Genomic DNA, 13,838 nt, shown 5'->3' on the forward strand with positions numbered 1-13,838 from the left:
GGAAGACTTGTCTATTTTAGCTTAATTGAGTTCCCTGTTAGAAAATCCTATCAATAGTTTGTAACAACATTGCATGAAAGTATTTTTTTTTTATACTATTATACTGCGTTGTGTTACCCTTTCTTACTGTTACTGCAATGTGCCACGAGTGCAATGAAAGTCGATGGAGCAATCAATTTAAAAGGAGAACATCTGGCAGTGCACTTCACTTAAAAAAGCTTTATTAGAAAAAAATTAAATTATTAAAAATGATAGCAGATATACCCAATCCCTGAGGTGAGGCTGTAGGGCAGAATGGAAGCAGTGAATGACTAATGGTTGTTTTGCCAGGTTGGCCAAACCAGTGACATCACCATTAAGCAGTTGCTGCTCCCATGCTGCCTCACAACCTCACCTCAGGGATTGGGAACATCTAGAAGTGCACTTCACTTAAAAAAAACTTTACTATACTTGGCTCGGTATCAAAATGTAGTAAAAATGATAGTAGACATACCCAATCCCTGAGGTGAGGCTGTGGGGCAGCGTGAGAGCGGCGACTGCCTAACAGTCATCTCGCCCAGTTGGCATCTTCAAAGCCACACAGCCTTTGAAGACGCCAACCTGGCAAAATGACTGTTAGGCAGTCTTCACTCCCATGCTGCCCCACAACCTCACCTCAGGGATTGGGTATATCTGCTATAATTTTTATTACATTTTGATACCAAGCCAAGTCTCATAAAGCTGGAAAAGGTTACAAAATCATTTCTAAAGGGTTTGGACAACACCATTCAACAGTCAGATTGTGAACAAATGGTGGAGATTCAAGACCATTGTTACTCTACCCAGAAGTAGTTAAGTATCAAATATCAGTCCAACTGCAAGGCGTGTGATAGTACAAGAGGTTACAAAGGAATCCAGGGTAACTTGTAAGCAATAGAAAGCCTGTCTCACATTGGCAAATATTGATGTTCAGGAGTCCACTATCAAGAGAATACTGAACAGCAGTGGTGTATATGGAAGAATAGCAAATATATAGCCACTGTTATTATTATTATTTTTTTAAATTTATATTATTATTATTATTATTATTTAGTATTTATATAGCGCCGACATATTACGCAGCGCTGTACAATGTATATATATATCTTGTCACTAACTGTCCCTCAAAGGAGCTCACAATCTAATCCCTACCATTGCCATATGTCTATATATTATGTAGTGTAAGTACTGTAGTCTAGGGTCAATTTTAGGGGGAGCCAATTAACTTATCCGTATGTTTTTGGAATATATATAGCTTTATATAGCTCCGACCTCTTCTGTAGCACTGTACAATGTAAAAAAACATACAATAATGGGGAACAAAGATACATGAGCAGTTCAACATCCTATACAATCAGGACAACTAGTTATACAAGTACAGATACGTACAACTGATATGTAGTTTGAAAAACATCAATATTGATGGATTAAATGCACAAATACAGGAAACAAGGGAGAGGTCTCTGCCCTTTGGAGCTTACAATCCAGAGGGTAGTGGGGTGGAGACACTGGAAGAGTAGACAAAGGGGTTAGCAGAAGATGTTTAAATTATAACTATAGCCAGGGCCGGATTTCTGGGCAGGCCACCAAGGCCGGTTCTTAGGGCGGGGAATTCTTGGGGCAACTGGGGAGTCACTTGTGTCCCACTGTCACCTCAGTTCCTTCTGTCTGTAGCCGCCCGCATTGCTTTGCACATTGCAGCATGTTGTGGGTGTGCGCAGCGGGCGGCTAGGCGGAACGCCTAGGAAGTTAGCAGGATCAGATGATTAGTGCTGACAGCGGCAGCATAGAGCAACAAGTGCTGCACGGAAGTGTCACTATGCCACTGGTGCAGACATAGGACAAGTCAGACTCAGATACCCCAGCCAGAGATGAGCGTAATGACCTAATTACGATTTCGCGAAATTTCGCGTAATTAGTGTAATTACGATTATGGCCGTAAGTACATAATCGTAATGAAGAAGGATTTCGCGAAATTTCGCGTAAGCGTAATTTTCGCGTAATTTTCGCATTACAATGGTTATTTGTTCATGCCGTAATTTCGCATTAAACGCTACCGTAATTTCGCGTTAAACCGTAAAGCTCCGTATAATATAAAAAAGCCGCCGACTTTAAGGGTTAATAGCAAAGCCCCCTTAAATGCTAAGAGCCTCAAATTTGGAGAATATATTAGGGAGATCAGGAGGAATAAGAGGAAAATTTTTTTTTTCAAAAAGACGTTATAGTTTTTGAGAAAATCGATGTTAAAGTTTCAAAGTAAAAATGTATACATTTAAAAACCCGCCGACTTTAACGGTTAATAGCAAAGCCTGCTTAAAGTTTAGGAACACCAAATTCCTAGGGTATATTAAGGGGATCAGTGGGAATAAGAGGAAAATTTTTTTTTCAAAAAGACCTTATAGTTTTTGAGAAAATCGATTTTTAAGTTTCAAGGGCAAAAATGTCTTTTAAATGCGGAAAATGTCAGTTTTTTTTGCACAGGTAACAATAGTGTATTATTTTCATAGATTCCCCCAAGTGGGAAGAGTTTTACTTACTTCGTTCTGAGTGTGGGAAATATAAAAAAAAAACGACGTGGGGTCCCCCCTCCCAGACCTCTTTAACCCCTTGTCCCCCATGCAGGCTGGGATAGCCAGAATGCGGAGCACCGGCCGCGTGGGGCTCCGCACCCTGACTATACCAGCCCGCATGGTCCATGGATTGGGGGGTCTCGGAAGGGGAGGGGCAGCCAAGCTTTCCCCTCCCCCTCCGAGCCCTTGTCTAATCCAAGGACAAGGGGCTCTTCTCCACCTCCGATGGGCGGTGGAGGTGGAGGCCGCGATTTCCTGGGTGGGGGGTTCATGGTGGAATCTGGGAGTCCCCTTTAAAAATGGGTCCCCCAGATGCCCACCCCCCCTCCCAGGAGAAATGAGTATAGAGGTACTTGTACCCCTTACCCATTTCCTTTAAGAGTTAAAAGTAAATAAACACACAAACACATAGAAAAAGTATTTTAATTGAACAAAAAACATAACCACGAAAAAAGTCCTTTAATATTCTTAATTAACCATTAATACTTACCTGTCCCTTTAAATAAATGATCCCACGCAATATCCTCGGAAATGTTCTATCAGTTACAATGTAACAAAGTTATTACAATGTAACAACTTGGTTACATTGTAACTACGCCGCACCCGACGTCACTCACCGCCGCCGCCGCCACGTCTGTGCTGCAGGACCCGACAGAGCTCTGAGCTATAGCTCAGAGCTCTCGAAAGCATCTTTGTATTTGGGCTCCAAGGAGCCCCATTGGTCCTTAGCAGACCAATGGGGTTCCTTCTGATTTGAAGGAACCCCATTGGTCTGCTAAGGACCAATGGGGCTCCTTGGAGCCCAAATACAAAGATGCTTCTCAGAGCTCTGAGCTATATAGCTCAGAGCTCTGTCGATTCCGTGCAGGACGCTAAGTCCCCGCCGGCTCCGCTGCCCTCCCCGCCTCTCCCACATGTCACCCACATGTCACCCACATGTGGGTGACAGATGTGGGCGGGGTGGACAGCGGGGGCCAGCGGGGACTTAGCGTCCTGCACGGACGCGTGTGCGGCGGCTGAGCGGCGAGTGGCGTCGGGTGCGGCGTAGTTACAATGTAACAAAGTTGTTACATTGTAATAACTTTGTTACATTGTAACTGATAGAACATTTCCGAGGATATTGCGTGGGATCATTTATTTAAAGGGACAGGTAAGTATTAATGGTTAATTAAGAATATTAAAGGACTTTTTTCGTGGTTATGTTTTTTGTTCAATTAAAATACTTTTTCTATGTGTTTGTGTGTTTATTTACTTTTAACTCTTAAAGGAAATGGGTAAGGGGTACAAGTACCTCTATACTCATTTCTCCTGGGAGGGGGGGTGGGCATCTGGGGGACCCCTTTTTAAAGGGGACTCCCAGATTCCACCATGAACCCCCCACCCAGGAAATCGCGGCCTCCACCTCCACCGCCCATCGGAGGTGGAGAAGAGCCCCTTGTCCTTGGATTGGACAAGGGCTCGGAGGGGGAGGGGAAAGCTTGGCTGCCCCTCCCCTTCCGAGACCCCCCAATCCATGGACCATGCGGGCTGGTATAGTCAGGGTGCGGAGCCCCACGCGGCCGGTGCTCCGCATTCTGGCTATCCCAGCCTGCATGGGGGACAAGGGGTTAAAGAGGTCTGGGAGGGGGGACCCACGTCGTTTTTTTTTTATATTTCCCACACTCAGAACGAAGTAAGTAAAACTCTTCCCACTTGGGGGAATCTATGAAAAATAATACACTATTGTTACCTGTGCAAAAAAAACTGACATTTTCCGCATTTAAAAGACATTTTTGCCCTTGAAACTTAAAAATCGATTTTCTCAAAAACTATAAGGTCTTTTTGAAAAAAAAAAATTTCCTCTTATTCCCACTGATCCCCTTAATATACCCTAGGAATTTGGTGTTCCTAAACTTTAAGCAGGCTTTGCTATTAACCGTTAAAGTCGGTGGGTTTTTAAATGTATACATTTTTACTTTGAAACTTTAACATCGATTTTCTCAAAAACTATAAGGTCTTTTTGAAAAAAAAATGTTTTCCTCTTATTCCTCCTGATCTCCTTAATATATTCTCCAAATTTGAGGCTCTTAGCATTTAAGGGGGCTTTGCTATTAACCCTTAAAGTCAGCGGCTTTTTTATATTATACGGAGCGTTACGGTTTAACGCGAAATTACGGTAGCGTTTAATGCGAAATTACGGCATGAACGAAACGCGAAATTTCGCGTTGAAAATTACGCTTACGGTATTTTCAATTACGATTTTAATGGCAATTTCGCTACGCTAATTTCGCATCGTAATCGCAAATTTCGCATGCGTAATTATAGTAATGCGAAATTACGAAAATTTCAGCTCAACTCTAACCCCAGGGCGCAGGCAGAGAAGGAGACAGACCTCTGTGCACATCAGCACTCATCAGGACGGACACAACATCTTTGTGTATACACTCCCCCCTCTCTCCTTTGAGTCCCGATAGCAAAGAACGGGGGAGGGTGAGAGTGCTGAAATCATCCGAACTGCAGTAGGGAGAAGCCGAACAGGACTCTGTACAGAATAGAGATCAGGAAGCTGAAGGATCGGGTGCCTGGCTAACTTCTGATGCAGACATTGACTTCAAACCTGTGTGAGTACCTGGTCCTGACCTCCCACCCAGGAAGCAGCATTAGATGGTGACCCCTTTGTCCCCTCCACCCACCATAGAGGCACTACAGCTCACAGCATGCTCCCCTGTATAGAGGCACTACAGCTCCCAGCATGCCCAACTATACAGAGGCACTACAGCTCCTAGCATGCCCCCTCTATAGAGGCACTACAGCTCCCAGCATGCTCACCTATACAGAGGCACTACAGCTCATAGCATGCACCCCTATATAGAGGCACTACAGCTCCCAGCATGCCCAACTATACAGAGGCACTACAGCTCCTAGCATGCCCCCTCTATAGAGGCACTACAGCTCCCAACATGCCCACCTAAACAGAGGCACTACAGCTCCCAGCATGCCCATCTGTAATGATTGGTGTCAGCAAGTAACTGGATTCTGATTATTAGATGATCTGCAGTATCACCTATAATGCAGATATATACCTGATTATATGATGATCTGCAGAATCACCAATAATACAGGTATACCAACAGCTACTGTGATAGCAAAGTATAGTGCTTGGTGCAACAGTAGTACTGATAGGTTTAGCTATGCCACACCAGAAGAGCAGGTGGGCACTAACAGTACAAAACCCCTCACCAGAGACTAGGGCCCTCTGATGAGAGTAGAGTGGTCAGACTAAACGAGTTGGCAACAGGCTGGCAGATACGGTACAAAGTCAGAAGGCAAAGGCAGGAAGGTTTTAACAGGCAGAGTCGGCAACAAGATCAGATGGGCAGAAGTACAGAATCACTGAGAGTAAGAATAGTCAGAACAAGCAAGAGTCATACACAGATAATACAATATTCAATTATAATTATGGCTATCAAACAATCCTATCACTGTGTGAAATCCCCGGTTTCCTCCCGGATCAAAGCACACCGGATTTATCTAAGGTCTGAGCGCTAACACGAAGCATTCGCAACAGCAGACAAGTTGCGAGTGATTCAAGGAAGCTTAAGAAGCAGAGGAGACCCCTCTCATCAAACAATGAGGAGCAGCGAGCGGCTCCTCTGACCTCAGCCGACCGGCCGGTCAGCTGACGCGCTTCCTCCCCGCATTAAGGTCTCGTCTCTGCGCGCGCGCGCACGCGACAATGCAACCCTATGTGCTGCTGACAAACCCGTCCTCGGCGTGCTAGACGCCCGAGGACCAGATAGATCGTTAGACAGAGAAATGGAGATGGCTGCGGTGGTATCACTGTTCACCGCAGCCGTCTTTTCCGTGTTTGTTACACCATCTATACAGAGGCACTACAGCTCCCAGCATGCCCCCCTCTATGGAGGCAGTACAGCTCCCAGCATGCCCACCTCTATAGAGGAATGAAAGTTCCCAGCATGCCCCTTCTATAGAGGCACTACAACTCTCAACATACTCACCTATACAGAAGCACTACAGCTCCCAGAATGTCTACCTATATAGAGGCACTACAGCTCCCAGTATGCACCTCCTTCTCCTCATAGTACTGGGCATGCCCGTTTTTAGGGCCGTGCAGGGCGTGCCGCCGCCCAGGGCGCTGTTGGTAGGGGGGGCGCTATAATGGAGGGGGGAGCCAGGGCCGCAGGGAGGGCAGCCCGACCTCTCCCTCCCTCTCCCGGGCCGCCTTCCGTGCTCCCCCCTCAGATGCAGAGCGAGCAGCCGGGAAGCGCTGTTTACAACTCACCTGCCTGGCTCCAAGCGCTGCTCTCTCACCACTGGTCTGTCTCCTCTCTCTGCATAGATGCGGATATACACGCTGCCACGCTGCTTCCTGTTTAGCAGGAAGAAGCGTGTGTATCCGCATCTATGCAGAGACCAGCCAGACCAGCGGCGAGAGAGCAGTGCTTGGAGCCAGGCAGGTGAGTTGTAAACAGCGCTTCCCGGCTGCTCGCTCTGCTTTTGAGGGGGGAGCACGGAGGGCGGCCCGGGAGAGGGGAGGGAGGGAGAGGTCGGGCTGCCCTCCCCGCGGCTCCGGCTCCCCCCTCCATTATAGGGGACAGCTAGCTATCTAACCTATCCTGGGGGCACCTACCTGGTCTAACCTACGGTGGGGAGCAGCTACCTAATCTAACCTACACTGGGGGGCAGCTACCTATCTAACCTACACTGGGGGGCACCTACCTAATCTAACCTACACTGGGGGCACCTACCTAATCTAACCTATACTGGGGGGCACCTACCTAATCTAACCTACACTGGGGGGCACCTACCTAATCTAACATACACTGGGGGGCAGCTACCTAATCTAACCTACACTGGGGGGCAGCTACCTATCTAACCTACACTGGGGGGCATCTACCTAATCTAACATACACTGGGGGGCAGCTACCTCATCTAACCTACACTGGGGGGCAGCCACCTATCTAACCTACACTGGGGGGCACCTACCTAATCTAACCTATACTAGGGGGCACCTACCTAATCTAACCTATACTGGGGGGCCCCTACCTAATCTAACCTATACTGGGGGGCACCTACCTAATCTTACATACACTGGGGGGCACCTACCTAATCTAACCTACACGAGGGGCACCTACCTAATCTAACCTACACTGGGGGGCAGCTACCTAATCTAACCTACACTGGGGGGCAGCTACCTATCTAACCTACACTGGGGGGCAGCTACCTATCTAACCTATACTGGGGGCAGCTACCTATCTAACCCATACTGGGGGGCACCTACCTAATCTAACCCATACTGGGGGGCACCTACCTAATCTAACCTACACTGGGGGGCAGCTACCTAATCTAACCTACACTGGGGGGCAGCTACCTATCTAACCTACACTGGGGGGCAGCTACCTAATCTAACCTATACTGGGGGGCAGCTACCTATCTAACCTATACTGGGGGCATTTATCTAACCTGTATTGGGGGCACCTACCTAGCTAGCCTATACAGGTGGCCACTATACTGGCTACCTATATTGCAGGCACCTACCTAAATAACCTATACTGGGGGCACCTACCTATCTAACCTATGCTGGGGCAACTATTCTGGCTACCTATATTAGAGGCACCCATCTAGCTAACCTGTACTGGGGCACCTACCTATCTAACTTATACCGGGGGCGCCTGCCTATCTAACCTATACTGGGGGCAACTATACTGGCTACCTATACTGGAGGCACCTACCTGGCTAACCTATAGCGGGGACAACTATACTGGCTCACCTATGCCTTGCTACCTATACTGGGGGGACCTATACTAAGTGCAACTAGACCTGGCTAACCTATACTGCGGGCACCCATACCTTGCTCGGGGGGGGGGGGGTGCGCAATTTTTACACCCTCGCCCTGAGTGCATTTTAGCCTAGAAACTGCACTGGTACTGGGGTGTCCCCCATGTCCCCAGAGCCAGCTGGTAGACCCCTTCCCTCTATGGGCTTGATTTACTAAGCGGTGCTAACCTACTTAGCACGTCTAAAGTCTTTAGGCGTGCTAACCAGGGTGCTAAGTAGGTTAGCACTGGTTTTCTCAATCAGATCTCACATTTCAACTGAGTTTAGACATGCTAAGGGCCAGTGCTAAAGTTAGCACCGCTTAGTAAATCAAGCCCTATGTGTATAGTCGTACGTGATGCCTTTGCAGAGTACTCGCAGCGGAGTACCCTCATCTGTCTCTCTGACACACTCTTCTGGGTGCCTCCGTCTTCATCCACGCAGACGCCTTATCTCCATGACCCAGTGGCACATGAGTAATGTACATGCCGCCAGGTCATGGAGATGAGGCATCCACAAGGATGAGGCACACGAACTGAAGGAGGAGCATGCCGATTGGACAGGTGAGTGCGCCCTGCTGCAAATACTCTGCAGAGCACTGCAGACCACTATACACATTGGGGGATGGGGTTGGCAGCCCACTCTTGGGCCCTAAGCATGCCCCAATACTATATGGAGGAAGAGAATGCTGAGAGCTGTGGTGCCTCTATGGAGAGGTGGAGTATGCTGGGAACTGTAGTGCTTCCATGGATGGCCAAACTGGAAGCTGTGGCACTTCAATAGGTGGGGGGGGGGGGCGCATTCTGGGAGCTGTTTGCCCCTATGGAAACAGGGGCCCTGGCTAGTCCTTCAATTGTTACCATCCCCTACCCTAGCTGACTTATTTACCATGAACACCCCCTCAGTTCTGACTGCCATTCTCTATTTTCTCTATCCTTTCTTACCTCACCACAGCCTGACTGATCTCTCCTTACCATGACCTCTTCAGTTTTAACTGCCCTTCACCTACCTTACACCAGCCTTTCTGTCCCTTATGCCTGGTACGCACAATGAGATTTTCTGGCAGATTTACTGTCAGATCGATTATTTCCAACATGTCCAATCTGATTTCCGATCGATTTTCCATAGCAGTAAATGGAAAATCGATCAGAAATCATATTGGACATATTGGGAATAGTCAATCTTACAGGAAATCTGCCAGAAAATCTCATTGTGTGTACCAGGCATTAGTTCTGTCCCTCTGCATGCATACATCTCCTCTAGTTGACCTTCCTCAGTTCTAACTGCCTTCTTCCATACACATGCACACACACATACACAGTTGAAGTCGTGTGTGTGTGTGTGTGTGTGTGTGTGTGTGTGTGTGTGTGTGTGTGTGTGTGTGTGTGTGTGTGTGTGTGTGTGTGTGTGTGTGTGCACTGTTAGGGATGGGGGGGGCGGCTGGTGACAATGGGCCTTGGGCGGCAAAAAGTAGAAATCCGGCCCTGACTATAGCAAACTATAGGCTTGTTTGAACAGGTGGGTCTTGAGGGTATGTTTTAAAATTTCAAGGCTTGTAGCAACATGGACAGATTGTAGGAGAGAGTTCCAAAGGAGAGGTAACATCTGTAAGAAGTCCTGGATGTGAGAGGAGGTGACCAAGCTGGATGACAAGAGGGTCACTCGGGAGAAGAGAAGGTTCTGGGTGGGATGATATCGGAAGATTACAAAGTAAATGTATGGAGGGGAGAGTCTATGTAGAGCTTTGAATGATAGTGTTTGAACAGGATCCTTTGGATGATTGGCAGCCAATGAAGGGATTGGAAAAAAGGGGTGGCGTCAGAGGAGCTGGAGGAGAGGAGCAGCAGAGTTTAGTAGGGACTGGAGAGGTGCCAGGTTTTTTGTTTGTATGTTTGTTTTTTGGTAGGCCACAGAGTAGGGGGTAGAGATGGCTCGAACCTCCGATTTTAGGTTCGCGAACCATCGAACACGAACTTCCGCAGAAGTTTGTGTTCGCACAAACCATGCGAACCGCAATAGACTTGAATGGGCAGGCGAACTTTCAAAACTACAAACACTAATTCTGGCCACAAAAGTGATGGAAAAGATGTTTCAAGGGGTCTAACACCTGGAGGGAGGCATGGAGGAGTGGGATACATGCCAAAAGTCCCGGGGAAAATTACGGATTTGACGCACAGCAGGGTTTTAAGGGCAGAAATCACATTGCATTGCTAAATTGGAGGCATAAAGTGCTTTAAAACATCTTGTGTGTGTATATATATCAATCAGGTAGTGTAATTAGTGTACTGCTTCACACTGACAGACCAAACTCACTGTGTAACGCACCGCAAACAGCTGTTTCTGTAGTGATAGCTGTGCTGGACTGGTGTGCACCATGGCGAGAGTGCAGGCAATGGCGGTTTTCAAGCCCATATGGTCGGGCAGAGGTAACTCAATGACAGAACAGTCCAGCTGATCGAATTTGGTCTGTCCACAATGAAGCAACGACCTTATTATCTTGGGTCAGGTGTGCCCTCCAACACACTCATATAGCCGGTCATTGCTTCATTGTGATACGCAAGCCCCTTCACCGCGGCAAGGTAATGAACCCAAAAGGGAATTGACACATGTACATGCCTTTTGTTTTGTTGGTGCAGCCGCAGTGCAGCCAGAAAAATTAGGCAGGCATGTACACATACCAGAAAAATTATTATAGTAACCGCAGCTAGCAGCGTTCTTAAAAATTCAGTAATCCACCTGGAGTCCCGGACCCTGTTGGTGGTGGCGGAAAAGGCAGTCAATCGGCCTGCAGGCAGAGATGCTGTGTGGGGACTGACTTAGTCTTTGGGCAGGCCTGACCGTGCTTTGCAGACCAGGCATCCGTGGTCAGATGGACCCTTGAACGCTGTGTGCCAGAGATGACACCACTTGCCTTTCAACATCACGGTACAGTTTGGGTATCGCCTTTTTTGAGAAATAATTGCGGCCTGGTATTTTCCACTGCGGTGTGTGGCTTTGCTTTTGTGTGCTGCTTTTCCTCAGATAGTTACCCCATTGCAGTTTGTGCTTTTTCATCATGTGCCTTCGTAAGGCAGTTGTCCCTACGCAGGTCTTGGTCTTTCCACAGTTCAATTTTCGGTGGCAGAGAGTACAGATGGCATTGCTCTCATCTGAGGCAGACAAACAAAAAAATTACCACACCGCTGAGCCCTGGGATGATGGCACTTTGGTGATGGCTGCCGACTGAGTGTTAAGTGGGGTGCCAGAATCAGGGCAGGAGGAGGAAGATATGTCACGCTTCCATGCAGAAGTTGAGGAAGATGAGGTGTTCTGTGTCAAATAGTCAACTACGTCCTGACAATATTGGAGGTTGATGGCACGTGCCTTCTTCTGAACACTGTACTTTGGTCGAGGGCCGCATGAAATCACAACAGCACAACCTCAAACAGACCTCCCGGGTGGCCTGCCTCTGCCTTTTGTTTTGTCCATATTGGGGGGGGGGGGGGGGGATGAAATGAAAGGTATGCACTGACTGCTGGTATATAAAACAGTGTGCGGTCACGCAGATGCACTAAAAGGTATGCAGTGACTGCTGGTTTAACAATGTGCAGTCACACAGGTGCAGTGAAAATGGATGCACTGACTGCTGGTATATAAAACAGTGTGCGGTCACACATATGCAGTGAAAGGTATGCAGTGACTGCTGGTATAACAATGTGCAGTCACACAGGTGCAGTGAAAAGGTAGGCACTGAATGTACTGGGACTGGCACAGTATAGCAATTAGCAAGGGCCAGCTGCGACAAAGAGGGCTGTATATGCAGTGCCAGTGGGCCACACAAAAAAAAAAGACATCACAAGAACATTAGCTCTCAAAAGGGCTGTTTTGGGGTGCTTTTCAGCAACAAATATTAGCAAGGAGTAAGCTAACAGACCTCCTAACTATCCCTTTCCTTATCTCTCCAATGTCTCTCCCTTCTCTAACTAATACAGCAGCACACAGAGTGAGAAAATGGCCGATGTTGCTGCCTAACATAAGGGGGGGAGGGCTCCAGGAGGGAGTGCAGCCTGATTAGCTGCCATGTGTCTGCTGACTGTGATGTAGAGGGTCAAAGTTTAGCCCAATGATGTAGTGTAGGGGGCGGGTCGAACTCGCATAAAGTTTGAGTTTCAACGCGAACACAAACTCGCGTTGTTCGCGTGCGAACCGTTTGGGACATCTCTAGTAGGGGGTTACAGTTAACCAAGATGGAAAATGATTAGAGCATGTACAAGCATTTTAGTAGCCTCTCGTGTAAGGAAGGGACAAATTCTGGAGATATTCTTGAAATGAAAGTGGCAGGAGGTTGTTAATGTGTTAATTTTTGGTTTAAATGAGAGCTCAGGGTCCAGAGTTACCCCCAAACAGTGAGCTTTCGGAGATGAGGTTATTTGGCAATTTTCTACATCAATGGTAACTATAGGTGGGGAAGCAGATGGAGGAAATTTGACTATCTCATCTGTTTTGCTCATCTTAATTTTGACGAAAGGGGATGACATGAATGCAGAAACACATGGGAGAACCATGCATTTTTTTTCATGTTTAGAAAAATCGCAAATGCTTCCTTACACATTTGCAAATTACAAATACTTCCTTACATTTGCCACATGCAGATATGTTGTTGATCACATATGATAATCTTAGTTTAATTTGTTTATCCATGTTTTTCCTGTTCTACTTTTAGTATTTACAAGCTTACAAACTATCAAGCCCCACTGTACCTTGTCAGACTGTATGTGACCTTTGGTAAGGCACTCTGTTTAAAATGTGTACTTTGCAAACAGTGATAAACTGACGATGTCAAAGTCAGAGAAAGGCCTCAGTTCACTAAGATTATCTCCTGTCTTTAATAACATTTCTAGAGTTATCACCATGGCGATGAGGCATGTCGTAATCAGGAAACATTTTACCTCAGGCAAACCTAAAGTTAACTCTTCTGTCTTTAAGTTAAATCTTCAATCCTTAACCTCCCTGGCGGTCAATTAAAACCGCCAGGGAGGCAGCATAGCAGTTTTTTGTTTTTTTTTAATCCTGTAGCTAGCCTAGCGCTAGCTACATGATAGCCGCTGAGCAGCGGCATCCCCCCACCCCCTCCGATTGCCTCCGGCGATCAGGCCCATCAGGAAATCCCATTCTGAACAGGATTTCCATTTGGGCTTCCCTCGTCGCCATAGCGACGGGCGTGATGATGACGTCACTGACGTTATGGACGTCGTGACGTCAGAGGGAGTCCCGATCCACCCCTCAACGCTGTCTGGCATTGAATAGCCAGGCTGCGCAGGGGTCTCGGGGGGCCACCCTCTAACGCGTTGAGTGGCGGCAAATCGGTAGTGAGCGGTGGCGATCGGTGAGTTCACGCAGCAAGCAAAGTGCTAGCTGCGTGCAACTAAAAAAAAATGTATTTAAATCGGCCCA

The 13,838-nt window shown here is 47.3% G+C and overlaps 1 protein-coding gene across 1 annotated transcript in view; it reads right to left on the reverse strand.

Annotated features, from left to right (window-relative positions):
* The window catches only part of LOC137544515 (amine oxidase [flavin-containing] B-like), a 223,187-nt gene that overhangs the window by 144,270 nt on the left and 65,079 nt on the right, over positions 1–13,838 (reverse strand). The window lies entirely within an intron of this gene.

Source organism: Hyperolius riggenbachi, chromosome 2 (assembly GCF_040937935.1).
Source record: "Hyperolius riggenbachi isolate aHypRig1 chromosome 2, aHypRig1.pri, whole genome shotgun sequence".
NCBI classification, from domain to species: Eukaryota; Metazoa; Chordata; class Amphibia; order Anura; family Hyperoliidae; genus Hyperolius; species Hyperolius riggenbachi.